The sequence below is a fragment of the Pteropus medius genome, unplaced genomic scaffold (genome assembly GCF_902729225.1).
Source record: "Pteropus medius unplaced genomic scaffold, Ma_sr-lr_union100, whole genome shotgun sequence".
NCBI lineage: Eukaryota > Metazoa > Chordata > Mammalia > Chiroptera > Pteropodidae > Pteropus > Pteropus medius.
Window position 1 is genome coordinate 14,538,890 of NW_024352787.1, and position 16,142 is coordinate 14,555,031.

At 35.8% G+C, this 16,142-nt stretch overlaps 1 protein-coding gene across 1 annotated transcript in view; it reads right to left on the minus strand.

The window, feature by feature from the left end:
• Positions 1-16,142, minus strand: part of NRCAM (neuronal cell adhesion molecule) — a 258,892-nt gene that overhangs the window by 128,867 nt on the left and 113,883 nt on the right. The window contains 1 exon segment of the mRNA XM_039849322.1: positions 180-257. The gene's annotated coding sequence lies outside the window, so the exon portion shown is untranslated.

A 16,142-nucleotide genomic window follows, 5' to 3' on the forward strand; every position in this document is an offset into this window, starting at 1 on the left:
CTACGTATTTGATCTATCCTCTTTGACAAGCAGTATGATTAATGTTTTTGTATCTATATTCCTACTCTCTGTCTTTTATCTTACTCTCTGGGTTGAAAAGTATTAAATATGGCAATAATATTACATAATCACATAATTTCATGGTATAATTCTCTTCTCTTATGAAGATAAACTCCTACCTTTGACGAAGGTCTTCTTATCTGAATAAGTTGTTCTTCCTTTTAATTCTTTAAACCAAAAGTCATTTTAGCATTGCTCTGTGGGTTGAAGAGTGGGGAAAAATGTTAACATGACATTTGTCGTCAGTCACAGCAGATTGTCAATACATTAACTCCACTGACTCTCTGATGGGAAACACAATTACAGAGAAAGCCCTGTAAAGAAAGACAAATTATGAATAGATTTGCCAAAATACATCTCTACTGGTTTCAATCAAAAATGACAGCAGAGATGACTAAAACTTTGGTGGCCGTCAGTTTAATGGCCACCAAATTTGTGTCTGTTTCTTCTTTTCAGTTTAAGGGAATAGAGGGTTTTTGTGATGCATGTATACTGTGTGGCTAAAACACTTCCTTGCTGGGCTGGTTATTGTTATTATTATTTAAATTTTTTATTAGTAGAATAGGAATTCTTTTGACTATGTTTGAAAGGCCCCAAGTTTTTGATAAGGGTCATAGAAAGATGATGGGAGCATCTAAGAGCAGAGAAGACCCACCTGGGCTATGACAAGGGCTCAGCTATGGGCAGTTCTGGAGCTTGATCCCCTCCAGCTCTCCTCTCCTCAGCCTAAATGTTTCCTTTACAGATATTCTAGCTGAGAACTGGCCAGAAATGGACAGCACAGACACAGCATTGAACAATCACAGCTGAGTAAATTAGGTTTCATTTTTTTTTATTTTTTTTTAATTTTAAACAATCAATTCAGTGACGTCCATGGCTTTCTAAAGGAGGATTTGTGCCTTTTTGGACTTTGGACTTTTGTAAACAGAACTCATACTATCAACCTCTGAAAAACCCTTCAGAGACAAGAAACAAGTGTCAATTCAAGAACTCCTGGCTGCACTAAAATATTAAGACAACTATGAATCTCAAATGATTCCATTAATGAAATAAAAATATGTGTAATCAGTTCAGATATTTTTGTTTCTATATGTGTTATAAAGTATTTTCTGCCTTAAATTGCAAAAAGCTTTATCTTAATTACATGTAAAACAAATCTTAATAAAGATTTTCATTAGATTTGATGCAATGATATTTTATCAGAACAAAATGTTAATGTTGTGAAGGTTAGTGATGCTTCTTTAGAATTAAAACCCATTTTATAGTAAAAATTTTTAGAGTAAGGTTTTAGACAAGGTTTCTTTCCTTGTCCTTCAGTTCCCAGTTTTTAAAAAATCTCTAGAGGTATATAGAAAAGAGTACGCAAGAATTCGAAGCTATATCTACAATAATTCATTTCAACAAACATATGGAACATTTAATATGTATGTCAATACATGGGATAAATATAAATAAGGAAAAAATAATAAAAAAAAGAGAGAGATGTTTCCTACCATAAGGGATCTCAGTCCACATGGTAATGGGAAAAACAGAACTACCACCAACTACCATAAAATGCAGTCTTTATAGAGCATTATGAGATCACAGAAAAAGAGGGCATCAAGGAAGGATTTCTACAGAGATAACACTCAAGATGAACCTTAAAGTTGAGTAGGAAAGGCATTCTAAGTAGAGGGAAGGGCAGGAGCAAAGGAATGGCAATGACAAAGTTCGGTGGTATGTCCCCACTAGTAGAGCAATGAAACTACAGGCACAGTGATGTAGGGGGATAGGGAGCTTGGCAAAGAGGGTAGGCTATAGAGGTCATTTGGAACCAGAGGGCAAAGCATCTTGAGCAAAAACCAATCGGTAAGTCTGGACTTGAAAACCTGAGAATAGTGTGGACCTATTGAAGGTTTTAGGCAAGAGGAAAGAATACTTGCCAGTAGTGAGGGTGACTGACTGAGAGAAGGTAGAGATTGGAAAGGGAGATTGTTTAGGGGTGTTTCAGTAACCAACATACAAGATTCTTCACTTGTAGAGTAACTTCTGCCTCCTCCCTAAGCCCACCCTCAACAAGCACACATTTGACTCCTCACCAAGATGAATCGGGATATACAGATGGAATGCAAATTTAGGGGTCAGAACACTAATTTGACCACAATATCTGATATTATTGCACATCTTTTTATTTTCTCAATGGAACACTTTTGTGATTTTCTGTTTTCCTAATATGTGAGTTCACCTTGATAGGCATAACTTGATTAGGTTATCATGTGAGTGTAGTCTCATTTCTCTCCCCGCCACATAGCCATCTCTCCATCTTCCCACCATCTCTCTCCTCTAGTGTGGTTCAGCTCTGCTTCTGGGCCTGCCCAGAACATGAGGCAGGTGACTTAACACAGTGTTATACTTGACAGTAGGGAAAATTCCCTCTATATCCTTTTTTCCTATTGCTGGCTGTGGGCCTTGGATTAGTCTTTTCCCTCACATTGCAGTGTTAATGTTTGACACTGCTTTGGGCTTACGGGAATTAGACCCTGTCTAATGGAGCATTTTGCTCTCAGGTCATTCAAGCCAACTTCATTTAGGAGACAGAAGCCTGTCACCTTTTCTAGCCTATTATAATAGAGCTCTGTGTATGGGTACTCAAGACCAAATCTTCAGCTAATAATACATTTTTGCTTGTCTTGCTTTGTCAGTGTCCCCACTAAAAATATCTCCTTTGGGGACCTCATAGGCAGAGCAGAATGTAAGCATTCTTGGGTCCTCTGTCCACAATCCTTCATCTCCAAAAAATCATGGTAAGGTGGATATGCAACTCAAAAGGGTAGTTTGCTCCTTCCTTCTTAAAGTTTCTTCTGAACCAAATTTCCTTGTATGGTAAAATCAACAGATTCTTAGAGAGTGTTGAAGTTTGCTGAACCAAGCCCTTTAGGGGAATCTTAACCCTAACTATTTGACATCCTTCATTGTGTCTGAAGAACCTACACCACATTGTTGTGTAGCTATTGCTGAAAATCTATATCACAGATGAGCCTACAGCTAAATATTGGGGCATGAATCGATCAAATACATGTCAATAAAATTAATTCTACTATAATTTTTACCTGGAAGAAATAAAGGAACTAAAATTTAATGAGCTACTACTATGTCTCAGACCCTATCTATATATTGCAAATAATGCACCAATTCTGTAAGTATCATTGCTTTGACACAGAGGCAAAAATTAAAGCTCAGAGAGGTTAAGTAAATGACCTTAATTACACAGCTAGCAAGTAAGACATCTGGAATACAGTACCACTTCTATCTGAATCCAAAAACATGTGCTGTTTCTACTTCATCCTATGGTTTTTGAGAGAGTGAGGATGCTACTGAGATTTAAAAGGAGGGCAGCAGCGGATAAAGTTGTCAGAAAGAGTCGTCACACTGAGAGGGAGGAATTGAGGAAGCCAAGAAATAAAAGGATCAGGAAGGGAGGAGGGTGGTCCACAGGGTTCAAGCTTGCAGGAAGGATGCAAACAGGGAGAAATCAGCAGCTGTTAGTGGGGAGTCCCCACAACCTGAGCTGGTAACTGCCACCACCTCTCTGAGGGCTGTGGTTTCCACCTTTAAGTGACACCTAACTGCACTATTATGTCTATGCCCCTCTGCCAAGTACATTTTTTATTAATAATGCTTCACAAAAGAGGCAGGTATGAAAATACAACTAGGTATGTTATGGAAGATGATGTTTTTGAACACAAATTTTAAAGGAGAGTCAGTGTGGTTCTTTGATTAGTTTGAATAGTTTTTAGTATAATTCAATTCAGGGTAAACTGTCCTAAAAAGAATATATGTAGTTTTGCATAGGTATGGTTTCCCAGAGATATCTTGTGGGAAATTATTTCATACTTGCTTATGTGTCTTATTGATAGGGCACTGCCTCATTTTTAACCTCCCCATGATGATTTAAACCCTCAAGCCCTTCATGGGGATGTGAAGCACAGCACAGGGAATATAGTGAATAATATCATAATAACTATGTATAGTATAGTGTCAGGTGGGTCCTAGACTAATCGAGGGGATCCCTTCGTAAATTATATAAATGTCTAACTACTATGCTGTACACATGAAATTAATAAAAAATAATATTAAATGTAAATGTTAATTGAAAAACAAAAATTAAAAAAAAGCCCTCGAGCCTTTGCAAAGACCACCAAAAGATTATATGTTAATTCTATTACCATGTTAGCAATTATGCCAAACATTTCTAGGAAATGAATTTTTGTTACATTCATTACTCTTGCTTTGACAACTGTGTCAGTGGGCTTTCATCACTTTGAAACACATTTAGGTCAACAGAATATGGTAATAAATCATTGCTAAGGGTTATTTTTCCAATAACAAAGTAATAGTTTAATTTTTTTTTTTTTTACCAAAATACAATCAACGTATCCTGTTAAATAAAATCGCTCCTAAGTCAAAAGGTCAAGATGAGATCTGATGTAATTTAAAAGTAGCCTTCAGAAAAGATGAATAACATCAAGGTGGAAAAGGTAGGAAACCCAATGGCCACAATTCATACAGTAAATCAAGTACAATAAAATGATTCAATGGTGCATAAGTATAACATAAAAAATTCAATAATTCTTGCCTTAGTCGCACTTGGAAAAATAAAATAACAAACCTCAATCTTTCCAAAGTAAAATGAACTATTGATTGGCATAAATTCTTTGCAGGATTTTTTAAAAATGAGAATCCATAACATTTACTATAATTGAAAATCTGTTATTGCAAATACTATTAGGTAAAAATTATCATCAAGCAAAAATGTTCAAATTCTCATTTGGTTTATACTCTCTGCAACAACTGTGAGGACAGTAAAACTGTTTACTCTTTGATTCCTGTGATGTCGATTTCTTAAAACTGGCCTTATTGATGATATAGCAAAGGATAGATTACATTAAAATATCAAACACCTGACCCCTCAAGCCAATTCTGCTTTCAATTGTGACAATTATTTCTTGTTTACAATTCTTAAAAGTAAACATAGTTGAGAAATACTTTTTAGAACATCAATTTTGAAAACTTTACATGTAACAAGATATTTATACACCTGTGCTATTATGTATTTGTGGAACATACAAAATTGTTTTGTGCTTTTATCACTATAAAACAGTAGCAATTTACAAACTTATTTTTAATCTTTGGTTTTAACAAAACTTCAGTAGTATCAAAACCATGGACTAACCCCAGACACTTCTTTTTTTTCCTAACTTCCTGTCTTTTACATGATCCTTGGACTGAATTTGGAATCCATTCATACTTCTTAACTGGAGAGAAATGGATAAACAAACAACCCTATTAAAATTGGCATTTATCTTTGGTTTCTCTGGGGCATGCCTGTCATCCAGCAGCCTAATTCAGCTTAGCATGGCAAAATGCCAAAATTATCTTGAAACTCAGTTCTCTCTCTTTCAGCAGGCTATGAAACAAAATATATTCCAAAAAGCAGACAGTATGGTCTGAAATAAAGTAGGCTGAGGTACCTCAAACAGACAGCACCCAAAGGAGTCCACCTCCACCATCACCTGGCTGTTGGTGTTTCCGGGACACAGGGTCCTAACTTCTAGCACCAATTTCGGCATCAAGTTCAGCCTACTCTTGCAAGACTAATAAATTTTTTGGGACTTAGGATCAACTCCATGACCCCTTAATGTCAGGATAGGAGGAAGGCTGATGAGATCCATTCTGATGGGAAACTTGCAAGTTAACCAATGTGCATCATGCTTTACCTTTCAGAGAAAGGAAACTACTGATCCCTTGGTAAATCAAATTGAACAGATTGAAGACTGACCACCCCTAGAAGCTTTTGGCTATTTCAAGTGACATCATTTGCTACCTTATATACTCATGCAAATACTCAATAATGAGCAAATTACATTGGTTTATGGCAGCTAGGCCATATGCCATCTTATCATCACTGCAATGGTAAACATGTTATCACATACATTATTTTAACATTTTATTGTACATAGTACATGGTACGCATTTCATGGTTTTATGGGAGCAATTACTATAACTATAAATAGAAGCCTAGCAATCCAGTGTGTAGTAGTGGCTAGCTGTCTACCAAAGAGCCATGCCTTCTGTTGTGCAGAGTGATTGTGGGGAGGAGGCTCCTATCTAGGGTTTACATTTCCAGCTTCCCTTGTATCTGGGTGAGGCCATGAGATGTCAGAGAGCTAATATGTATCACTTCTTTGTCCAGATGTTTAAGAAGCAAATGTGTCTTTGCCATCCCTCTTATCTCTCTACTGATGGCTGGATTTCAATGCCCAGTGTGACTTTGGAAGTCACATGTCATGGCCCTTGTCAGTGTAGGTCTCCGAAGGGTGTTAAGCAGAGATCCTTCCAGCACTAGACTGTTACATGAGAAGGAAAGGAACTCTAATTCGGTGAAGTTGCTACAATTTGGGGGTTCATTACACCAGCTAGCTCTGTTCTATCTAATAGACTTAGCATGTCATTAACATAAACCTTTTTCTGTGTCTATAAGAGGAACAGATTTAATTTTGAAATATGAGTGTATTCAGAGCAGTAGAGCAAAAGTGATTAAAGGATATTAAATAAGTCTTATTAAAGATGATTAAAGTAACTGTTTACTTCTAGGGAAGAAAAGTTTCAATTAGGCTAGTTAAATTGTCAGTAAACATATAAAGGTCCTAAGAATTTTATATAGCAGATAGTGAGAAACTATTTTTTGAGCTTACTAAATATAAACCAAACAAATATAGAAGATCTACATGATGTTATACAAAATAACACTGTATATAGACCATGTGGAAGACTGAAAATAAGGTTTTTGAGAGAATTTGATTCAGTAGGTACAAACAGGGCCTAGAAATCACTTTCCTAATAAGCAGCCCCCCAGGAAGTTCTGATGCAGGGGTCATGGGTCACACCAAGAACATGGTGAGGAATGCTTCTAGGATAATGATGGTTAAACAGTGAAATATGCCACTTTGTGAGGTTGTCAAATTTCCTTGCTAGAAGAAAGTAAAACTGGGAAAGTTTCTCATCCACAGGGTAGAAAACACACTCTGCCAACAAACATTACAGAGCTCCAGGAATCTAGACAAGGAAGACATGATCCCAATCCTTAAGAAGCTCACAATCTTAGGAGAGTGACTGTGACTGTATATTGCGTGTGCGTGTCTGTGTGTGTGTGTGCGCGCACGCAGAGGAGGTGCTGATGAGTAAAAAGAGAAACAAAAGATGATCTCTTGGTTTGAATTGGGAAAATGAGTGAGATATCATGTATGGGGGGCAGATGTTCCCCAGGTTTTGGCCCCAGGTTCCCCAGTCTCTCCTGGGTATCCTTGTCTTGGAACACAGTCTCCAGATGATGTTACCCGCCAACCAAGATACAGAATGAAACAGAGGAAGGGGAGGTATCCAACACTATTCAAGAAGCAAAAGCAGTTCATGTTTACATATTTTACATCTTAAACTTCCACCTATAGTGCTGGGAAGAAAAGAATTCTAAGGCAAACAAAAAAAGTTTTATAAGACCACATGGTTGGTTATATAAGGAGTTATTTTTTAAGGGGTAGTTTCAGTCTGGGATGATGAAAAAGTTCTGGAGATGGATGATGATGATGGCCATGCAACAATACGAATTTACTTAATACCACTGAATTGTACACTTAAAATGGTTAGAATGGTACATTTTATGTTATATATATTTTGACACAATGAAAAAAAACATAGCTATAGACTTCCTTCTGTAAATTAATGAATATAATAGGATACTTACAGGAAAAAATTTAACTTACATCCTACACTATCCCATTAATATTTTCTGTGTCCTTGAAAAATAAGGACAAAATAATTTATTCGACAAATATTTCATGAGTAATTACTATGGCCCAGGCACTGTTCTAGGCACTGAAGTTACAATAGTGAACAGAATACAAAAAGTCCTGCCCTCATAGAGAATTTATTTATTCTTTCCCTCATACACTCAACAAATATTTATGAAATGTCTATCACTCGCCAAACTCTATGTTGGGCACCAGAAATGCAATGGTGAAAAACAACAATAAAAACAGCAGTAAACCAGACCTTGCTTTGCCCTCATGAAGCTTCTAGTCAACTGCAGAAGGCAGATATCGACCAAATCATCAGAAAAATGAATCTACTTTGAAAAGTCATCAAAGCAGAGATGTGTGGTGCTCCTAGAGTATGTGGCAATGGGAACTGCCTTAGTCAAGGAGGAAATGATGTCTGAACTGATATCTGATGAATGGCATTAAGAAGGGAGAGTGTAGCCTTAGGGAAGCAGAGGGGAAGGGAGGGTACCTAATGAGACTGGAGTAGCAGGCAGAGACCCCGGCACACAGAGTCCTATAGATCTTTCAGTCTTAATTTTAAGAGCAATGGGAAGCTACTGATGTACTTTAAGAAGGCTAGGGGTGGGAAAGAAATAATTTGATAATAAATACTTATTTTGCTGCTCTAACAATTTTAAAGCGACCAACTAAAATTGAGGGCAATAACTACAAGTGAATTCCTATATAGTTATAAAAATAGGTAAAACTCTTTGAAGCTTTCAGATGAAAGACTGTCTTTAACATATCAAAGAATTATCATGATCAAATAAGAAATTATAAGTATCACTCCAATTTTTAATTCTCTAGTGTTAATCAAAACACAGTCTCTTAAGGTTTTATTATATAATCTACTAATGAAGCTGAATTTGATCAAAAGTGAGTCTCCTGAATTTGCAAGCCCAGTAAATTAAGTTGCTCACACTTTATTAATACTATTTAAAGTGGATACTCTGGAAGAAAAAAACCAAACAAACAATGAAACTACTTGATCAAAAAAAAGTGTATTAAATAATACACATTACAAAATATGATCACTTAGTCATCTTTCATTAACATATAAAGTGACAACAGGACATATAACTAAATGTTGGACTAATTTGATTGATTTTTAAGAACTTGAACAAAGAATCCAACATAGATAGCATTTCTTCCTTTAAAATATGGTATTAATACTAATATATACTGTTGAACAGGGGAAAAAATTCAGACTGGTAAAATGCTGTGTGCTAAGAGCAGATATATAAGGTATTAAGAAAGTTCCACCTTTTGTATATAATTAGGTTAGTCACATGCTCACTATTTTAATGAGCATATTTTAAAATTCAATAAGTAAGTGAAAGACATTTCTGTATTTCAAATTCTGGCTAAAAATAGGGGTAGGAAACATCAAACTTTTAATTATATTGTGAGTTAATCTGACCTTTGAACAATAGAATACATTCCAGACTATCTCTCAAAGTTCAGAAAGTTGTATAAACATGACCCATATAATTTGCACAATTCACCTTTTCACCAATTGTCATTTATACAATTCAGATCTGTCAGTTCATTGTTCTGCTTAAATTAACTGAAGAAGGCAATGTAGATAGCCAGAAGAATGCTCCCAAGGATGCTTTAACTACATTTTATTAAAAGCCTCCTTGATTTTCTAGGTCCTGGGAACTATTTCTGACTCATTTAAAGAGTCCTCTACTACTGTCACTTTTTGAGATTTAGCCTTACAAAGATCTTAATTTTAAAATTTAATTTGACTCAATTTAAAAGCTAATAATTTTAATGTTCTATCAATTTACAAGTTGGTCTGACCAATTTTAATACACTTGGGTACAAAACATTTTTAATTTCATGTGCAAAACTCTTAAGAGCCCAATTAAATCACCCATTAGTATCAAAACTAGTTCATATTCCTAACAGATGTTATAAATAATAAGTCAGATTGTAAAAAAAGGGTTTAAAAATGCAGTAAATCAGATTTAGGAACAGTTAAGGAGAATGAATGTATTTCCCATAAAAAGGGGTTAATTAAAAATATAATTTGGTTGTGCATTTTTTTATTGTTTGCACTAAACAAATCTCTTTATAAAGATGAAATGAAAGATGAAAGATGAAATAAAGACTAGATATTTTTTTTTTTACTATCCTTATTCAAAGTTGGCCATCATTTTTCCTTTAAAATTCTCTTTAGATGCTCTAATTTTCTGGTCTCATCTTGATAGACATGAACTCACAACTGGCTTATTTTTCCTCACAACTTCCTGAGTAGTTGCCATGCTTGTTGAACTGAATTTGAGCCCTTTTCATAATACTGCTCTGTAAGGAAAAAGGAGTGAACCACAACAGAAACAAAATAAAATGGGCTCTAAATACAACTTTGATGAAGCTTCAGTGATGTTTGTCCTGTGTTTCCCATACTATTGAGCACTTGGGACCGCCTAATGAGGATTTTGTCTCTATTTCTCAGTTACCTATGCAAGCACTGATTTTCAATTTTAGTTGTACTAAGTTTCTGAACCAAGGGGAATTTTATGAGCATAATAAAATAAAAGCAAAGGAATTCAAACAGGATTTAAATTATGTCTTGGGAGGACCCCCAATCACACTTAAGCCTACCATTATAGATTTCTCCACAGTAGTATCTGAGCAGAGTGGCCTACTCAATACCAAAATGGCTTTGGGAGTGTTAAATCTCTCAGTTCTCTTAATCATTCTTCCAACTTGAAAATCTGAAACTCTGGTCTTATAGAAATCTGGAATACTGTTAGTTAACTATTTAACTTAACTAACTTACTAAAGTTAAGTCCAAGTATTTAACTTAACTAATTAAAATCCAAATATAAAGCTGTCCATTTAAAAAGAGGTCATCTTTAATGCAATATGATCTTTACTAAATAAGCCATTATTTCTAAATAAAGCAATAGCATTATGAATTCAATAGCTTACCAGGTGACATTAGGCAAATTACTTCCTCTCTGTGTACAAAATGGGGTTAATAATCCTGACCTATCTCTTAAGGTCTCTGGAGACAATTCATTTAAGAATTGTCTAAGTGCTGTATAAATGTTGCTGGTGTTATGAGAGCTTGGTTTTATTGTCATCAGAATGCCACCATCATAAAAAAGAATTCAGAGGTTTGGTCAGAGGTGAATTAACAAAAAGCAAGGTCTATGCTAATACAAGTGCCCTCTGACCTTGGATCACTGAGCTTGAAAAATTGCACAGATCAGAATGTAAATGAAGTCTGCATTTTCAGAGACACAGAGTTATTGTTAATTCATTTCCTATTCAATTCCTTTACTTTGAAAATCATTACTTTGGAAGTGAAACAACCAATTGTAAATTCTACCAATTGTAAATTCTCTCTTTTTTTTTTTTTTTTTGCATTATTCTCATTGCTATTCCCAATATCATTTGCATTAGAGCATGACATTGGAAGCTCCAAGGTCTTTCTGAATCAACTATCTGGCACATCCAGGAAACATGCCTGTCAGTAGACATGGGCTGTATAGGCACTAAACGCTTTTAATTATAAGTTTTTTGTTTGTTTGTTTGTTTTGGTGTATGTGTGTGGTTTCCCAGACTTTCATTACTTTTACAGAAAGTAAATTCTCTTTCACCAGTTTAATTCCCACCACTCATTCATTTATCCAACAAAATAGTTACTGAGTACCTGTAGGTACCAGGCACTGTCCTAGGTGCTAGAGATATCAATGAATAAAAAAGGCAGAAATCCTTGTTCTCCCATAGCTTATATTCTAGTGCATAAAAACAAAAAGTAATCAATATAAATAAGTAAATAAATAAAATATGTAAGAATGAAAAAATAAAGTATGGTGAGAGAATAAAAGTTCGAAGAGGGGAAAAGGCTACAATTTTAAATATGGTGGTCAGAGAAAAACCTCCTTGAGGCATGATTTGAGTAAAAATCTGAGGAACTTGAGTCTGAGAGCCATTGGGGAAGGGCTTTGCAGGTAAGGTGAGGGTTCTAGGCAAATGCAAAGGCCCTAAGGTAGGAGTTTGAGTGTTTGAGAATAGCAAGGAGGTCAGGGTGGCTGAAGGGAGTGAGCAATGAGAGAAAAGTATGTGATGAAAGCAGAGATGAAATGAGATACCAGATGATCTAGGGTTGGTACAGCATTGTAAGGCCTCTAGCTTTCACTCTGAGTGAAATGGGAGGCCCTTGAGAGGTTTTGAGCAAAGGAGTGACATGACCTGACTTTCATTTTAAAGACTGGAAAAGGCTGTATTGAGAATAGGCTGAAGTGAAGCAATTTTGAGACTGGAAGACCACAAAAAAGGCTATTGTAATAGTTCAGAGCAGATATTAGTGGCTTGATTCAGTGAGGGTGGCACATGGGTAGAGTTTCACAGCTTTTAATTATTAATCACATCCTTCTTCTTCATCTAGCTGTGGTTTCTTACTTGAATTACTTCACTCTCTAAGAAAGTATTTTTTCTTTAAAGCCTTCCCTTCCAACCCCTTCCATCAATATTAATAGTTTTCCAACCATCACACCATCTTAGAAAGGATCAAAACATGCCATATTTGGATGTAGTCAAGTCAGCAAGTAAACTACTGCTAAAAGATAAACTGAGGCATGTTTAAAAATTTTAAAAGCTTATCTGAGGAAAAAAATCTATTTGAATCAGGCAGCATCCAATCTAGCAGAGAGAGAGGAGCTCCAAGGAACTGTATAAAATTAAAGACTTTTATAGGCAGATGGGAGTTGGAACAAGGAAGTTATACTAGGCAAGAAAGAGAGTTGGTTATTACAGGGTTACTTTCCTTTAGGGGACGGCAAGGGTCTATCAAGTAGATTACCTAATTCATACTGATCAGGCAATTCCCGATTGGCTGGTTTAAGATTCCATTTCCGGAGAGCCAAAATTATAATTAAGTCTCAGTTTGGTGACATGGGGCTTAGCATTAGTGACTCCATTCTGGGTCTGTTGTCTTGTTTTCAACACTACTCTTCAAAAGCACAAATGACTTGATAGGGTTCTGTTGAAGTTCTCAGTGGAGATACCCACCAATCTTCAGCAGGCACCGCATTACAGTACTGATGACTATGGGGTGAAAGCCTCCCCCTGAAGTGGAGTAGGGGATGGGGAGGGATTGGACTGGGTAAAGAAGTATGGGATCAGGCCAACAGCTTCAATCTTCAGTAACCTTTACAAATCTGCCTGCATTTCGAATTAATTAAGTTCCCCTAGAAGTGCACAAAAACATTTTTTGGGGGCAAATTTATATCCTATTTTTATATGCTCTTATGTCCATATAAACCAAAGAAGTGCTCATTGCCTTTTAACTCCTGTGTGTGTAAAATTTAGTACTTAAAAAAAAAATCTTTAGCCAGGGCCTCTATAATCAGATGCCACGTACCATGCTGGCCTAAGCCCTGAGCTCTGATTGCCAAGAAACAAGGGCAGACAGTCCCATCACCAAACACAACTCCATGTCCTCTATGGAGATGGTGGTGATGGCTACTATCCTAAGAAAAAAGAAGGTTCTGGAAATGGTCCTTGAACAAAAAGGAGGAAAACACATTCGATTTTTCAAACAACCTAGAAGAAAATTTCTTAGCAATTTCAAGACCAATGGTGAAGGAAGAATGTGTAACCAGAGAGTTCCTGGATTACCACAGCATCTTTTCTGGGAAGGTAGGAGTACTCTAACTTTTTATCTGGGTCTCATGTTTTTGCAGAATAAGTAAGAATGAGAATTTCCATTCTGTAAATGAAGTGATATACGATCTTTATTAATTACTTTAAATAAATTACCTCTCTTTATTTTGAGTGACTTTCCAGAAAAAAATACCTCTTGACATTTAGAAGAAAATGTTTTTCTTGAGCTTTGGTCCTACCCTGGGGCCCTAGTTCCTCCAAGTATTTACACTGCCTGTTTCTGCATCTGCTTCAGGGCCTTACTCAATGTCATCTACGTTGTGGGTCATCTGAGGTTGCCCTGTTCAAAATGGCAACATACACCCAACTCCCTATCACCTTCCGCTGCTTTACATTTCTCCTTAGCACTAATCACCATGTAACACAGTATGTATTTTATTGATTTGTTTGTTGTGTCCTGCACTAGAACACAAGCTTCAAGAGTATAGGGATTTTGTCTGCTTTTGTCCATGCTATATTCCCAGTGCCTAGAACAATGCCTAACACTCAGAGAATATCAATAAATATCTGTTGAATGAATGAATGAATGAATTCCACAGAACAATCAGATAATAATATTAACTTAAAATTTTATAAGTAAAATATCATATCATAAAAGATCTGGCTAGCACATGCGTAGAAAGTATTTCCAGAAGGACACACAAGAGACTGATAACAGCATTTACCTTTGGGGAGGACTTGAGGAGGAGAAATTTGCATATTTCATAGCTGAATGTACTGTTCACATCTTTAGATCATTAGAATTTATTATCACTCATATCTGGGTAATATGAATTATGAGCCATTTTAAATTCTTTTTATAATCTTCAGTAGTAAAAAAACTAAATGTTGATTTAAAAATAGTTAACCACATATATATAAAAATCTACACATAAGCATATACAAATGTGTTTCATGAGACATGCAAAGTTAAGAGTAAAAGATACATCTAATGACTCTTCTACTTTTTGAGTGCTCAAAGGTTGTAAACATAACAGGATTAACAGATCTGGCTTTAGTAGTATGTCCCTCCCAAAAGACCACTGTAGGTAAAGGACTTCCCAATTATCAGGACACCTTAAACACTGAAGAAGGAGGCAGAGAAGATTTTCTCTTACACCTTTATTTATACTAACAAAATGGCAGCAAGTATTTCAACTGGGGCCAAGGCTTGATAAGCATTTCAATTTTCATTTAAATTTCAGGGCAAGGCTATTAAAGAAATTGGTATCCATAGTGAGATTTCCTGAGAAAAATGAAAGAAACCACGAAAACCAGAGCACTGTCAGGAAAGTCAGTGGGTCGACAAAGCGGTGGAAATAAACCGTAAGAGTATAGTTATTTAAAGAGTTAGAAAATTCAGAATGAAAGGAAGGAAGACATGGCAAGTGAATGCAACTTGAAATTAATATTACTCTTAATATAGTTCAAGTAAACAAGATACCTAGGCCATACATAATATAAAGAAAAGATTATAGATTTGATAGTTTATTTTCTGGAAATGTAATATTAAGTTTGGAAGAGGTGCCCTAGAGTCCTATTTGTAATTAACAGTAGCCTGTGGTGACAAAGCATGGTAAATTTCCCCAAAGCACCCAAGGACAAGGGAAAGAAGCACGGCCTGGACGGATGGAGACTTGATTGAGAGAAAAGGAAAGAAGCATGAACCTCATGAATCACGTTGCCTTTATTCCACAATTCTTTAAACATCAGTCAGCTGTTTTGGTCTCTTTTCTCCATCTTCTCTCACTCTCTTGATTACTCCATATTCTAACCAAGGGCTTTAATTTTATTTTTAATCTACCTAACACCAGCTGTTGCTAGAGCCTTCCTATTAAAGAGCTTAGTTCAAATAGTCTGATCTTTAAAGCAAACATCCAGCACAGGGAGCCAACATGATGTTTTGGAGAGTACTGGCCCGAATGCCTGAGTCAGAATTCAGCTCTGTGTATTCCGAGCTAGATAGTTTGGGGTGTACCACTGAATCTTGCTGAATCTCACTTTTCTCATTCTTAAAACAGGAATAATGCTGGAGGGCCAGTGGAGGGAGGGAGCAATTGGGGGATCATTTTATGAACATTATAGATGTCTAACCAATGTGTTGTATAATTGAAACTAATTTAAATAAATTTATAAAATTAAAAAAAACAAAACAAAACAAAAAAACAGGAATAATGAGGCCTGCCCGTTCTGCAGAAAATAGTTAAGAGAATCAAACTAGATAATGTAAACTGAAAAGTAGTGTATAAATGTAAGTTAATTTTATGGTGATTTTTATGCTACTTTACTATTGTCAATGAAAAATATGAGCATGAAGAGAAAATCGTCCCAGGAAAATAGAATGTCTTTCAATACACTTGCTCTATGTCCAGCTGTAAAAAGTCAGATAATGGATATTTTAGAGGTGTTTTCAAGGATGCAAAACTTTGTTGCATTAGTATAATCATACCATGTTTCATTTCATAAGGTTCAAAACACTGAGACATTGAATATAATCTTACAGCTGGTCTTTAAAGATATTTCATGAGCTAAAGCTAACAAATCCAATTATGGCATTTAAAAATA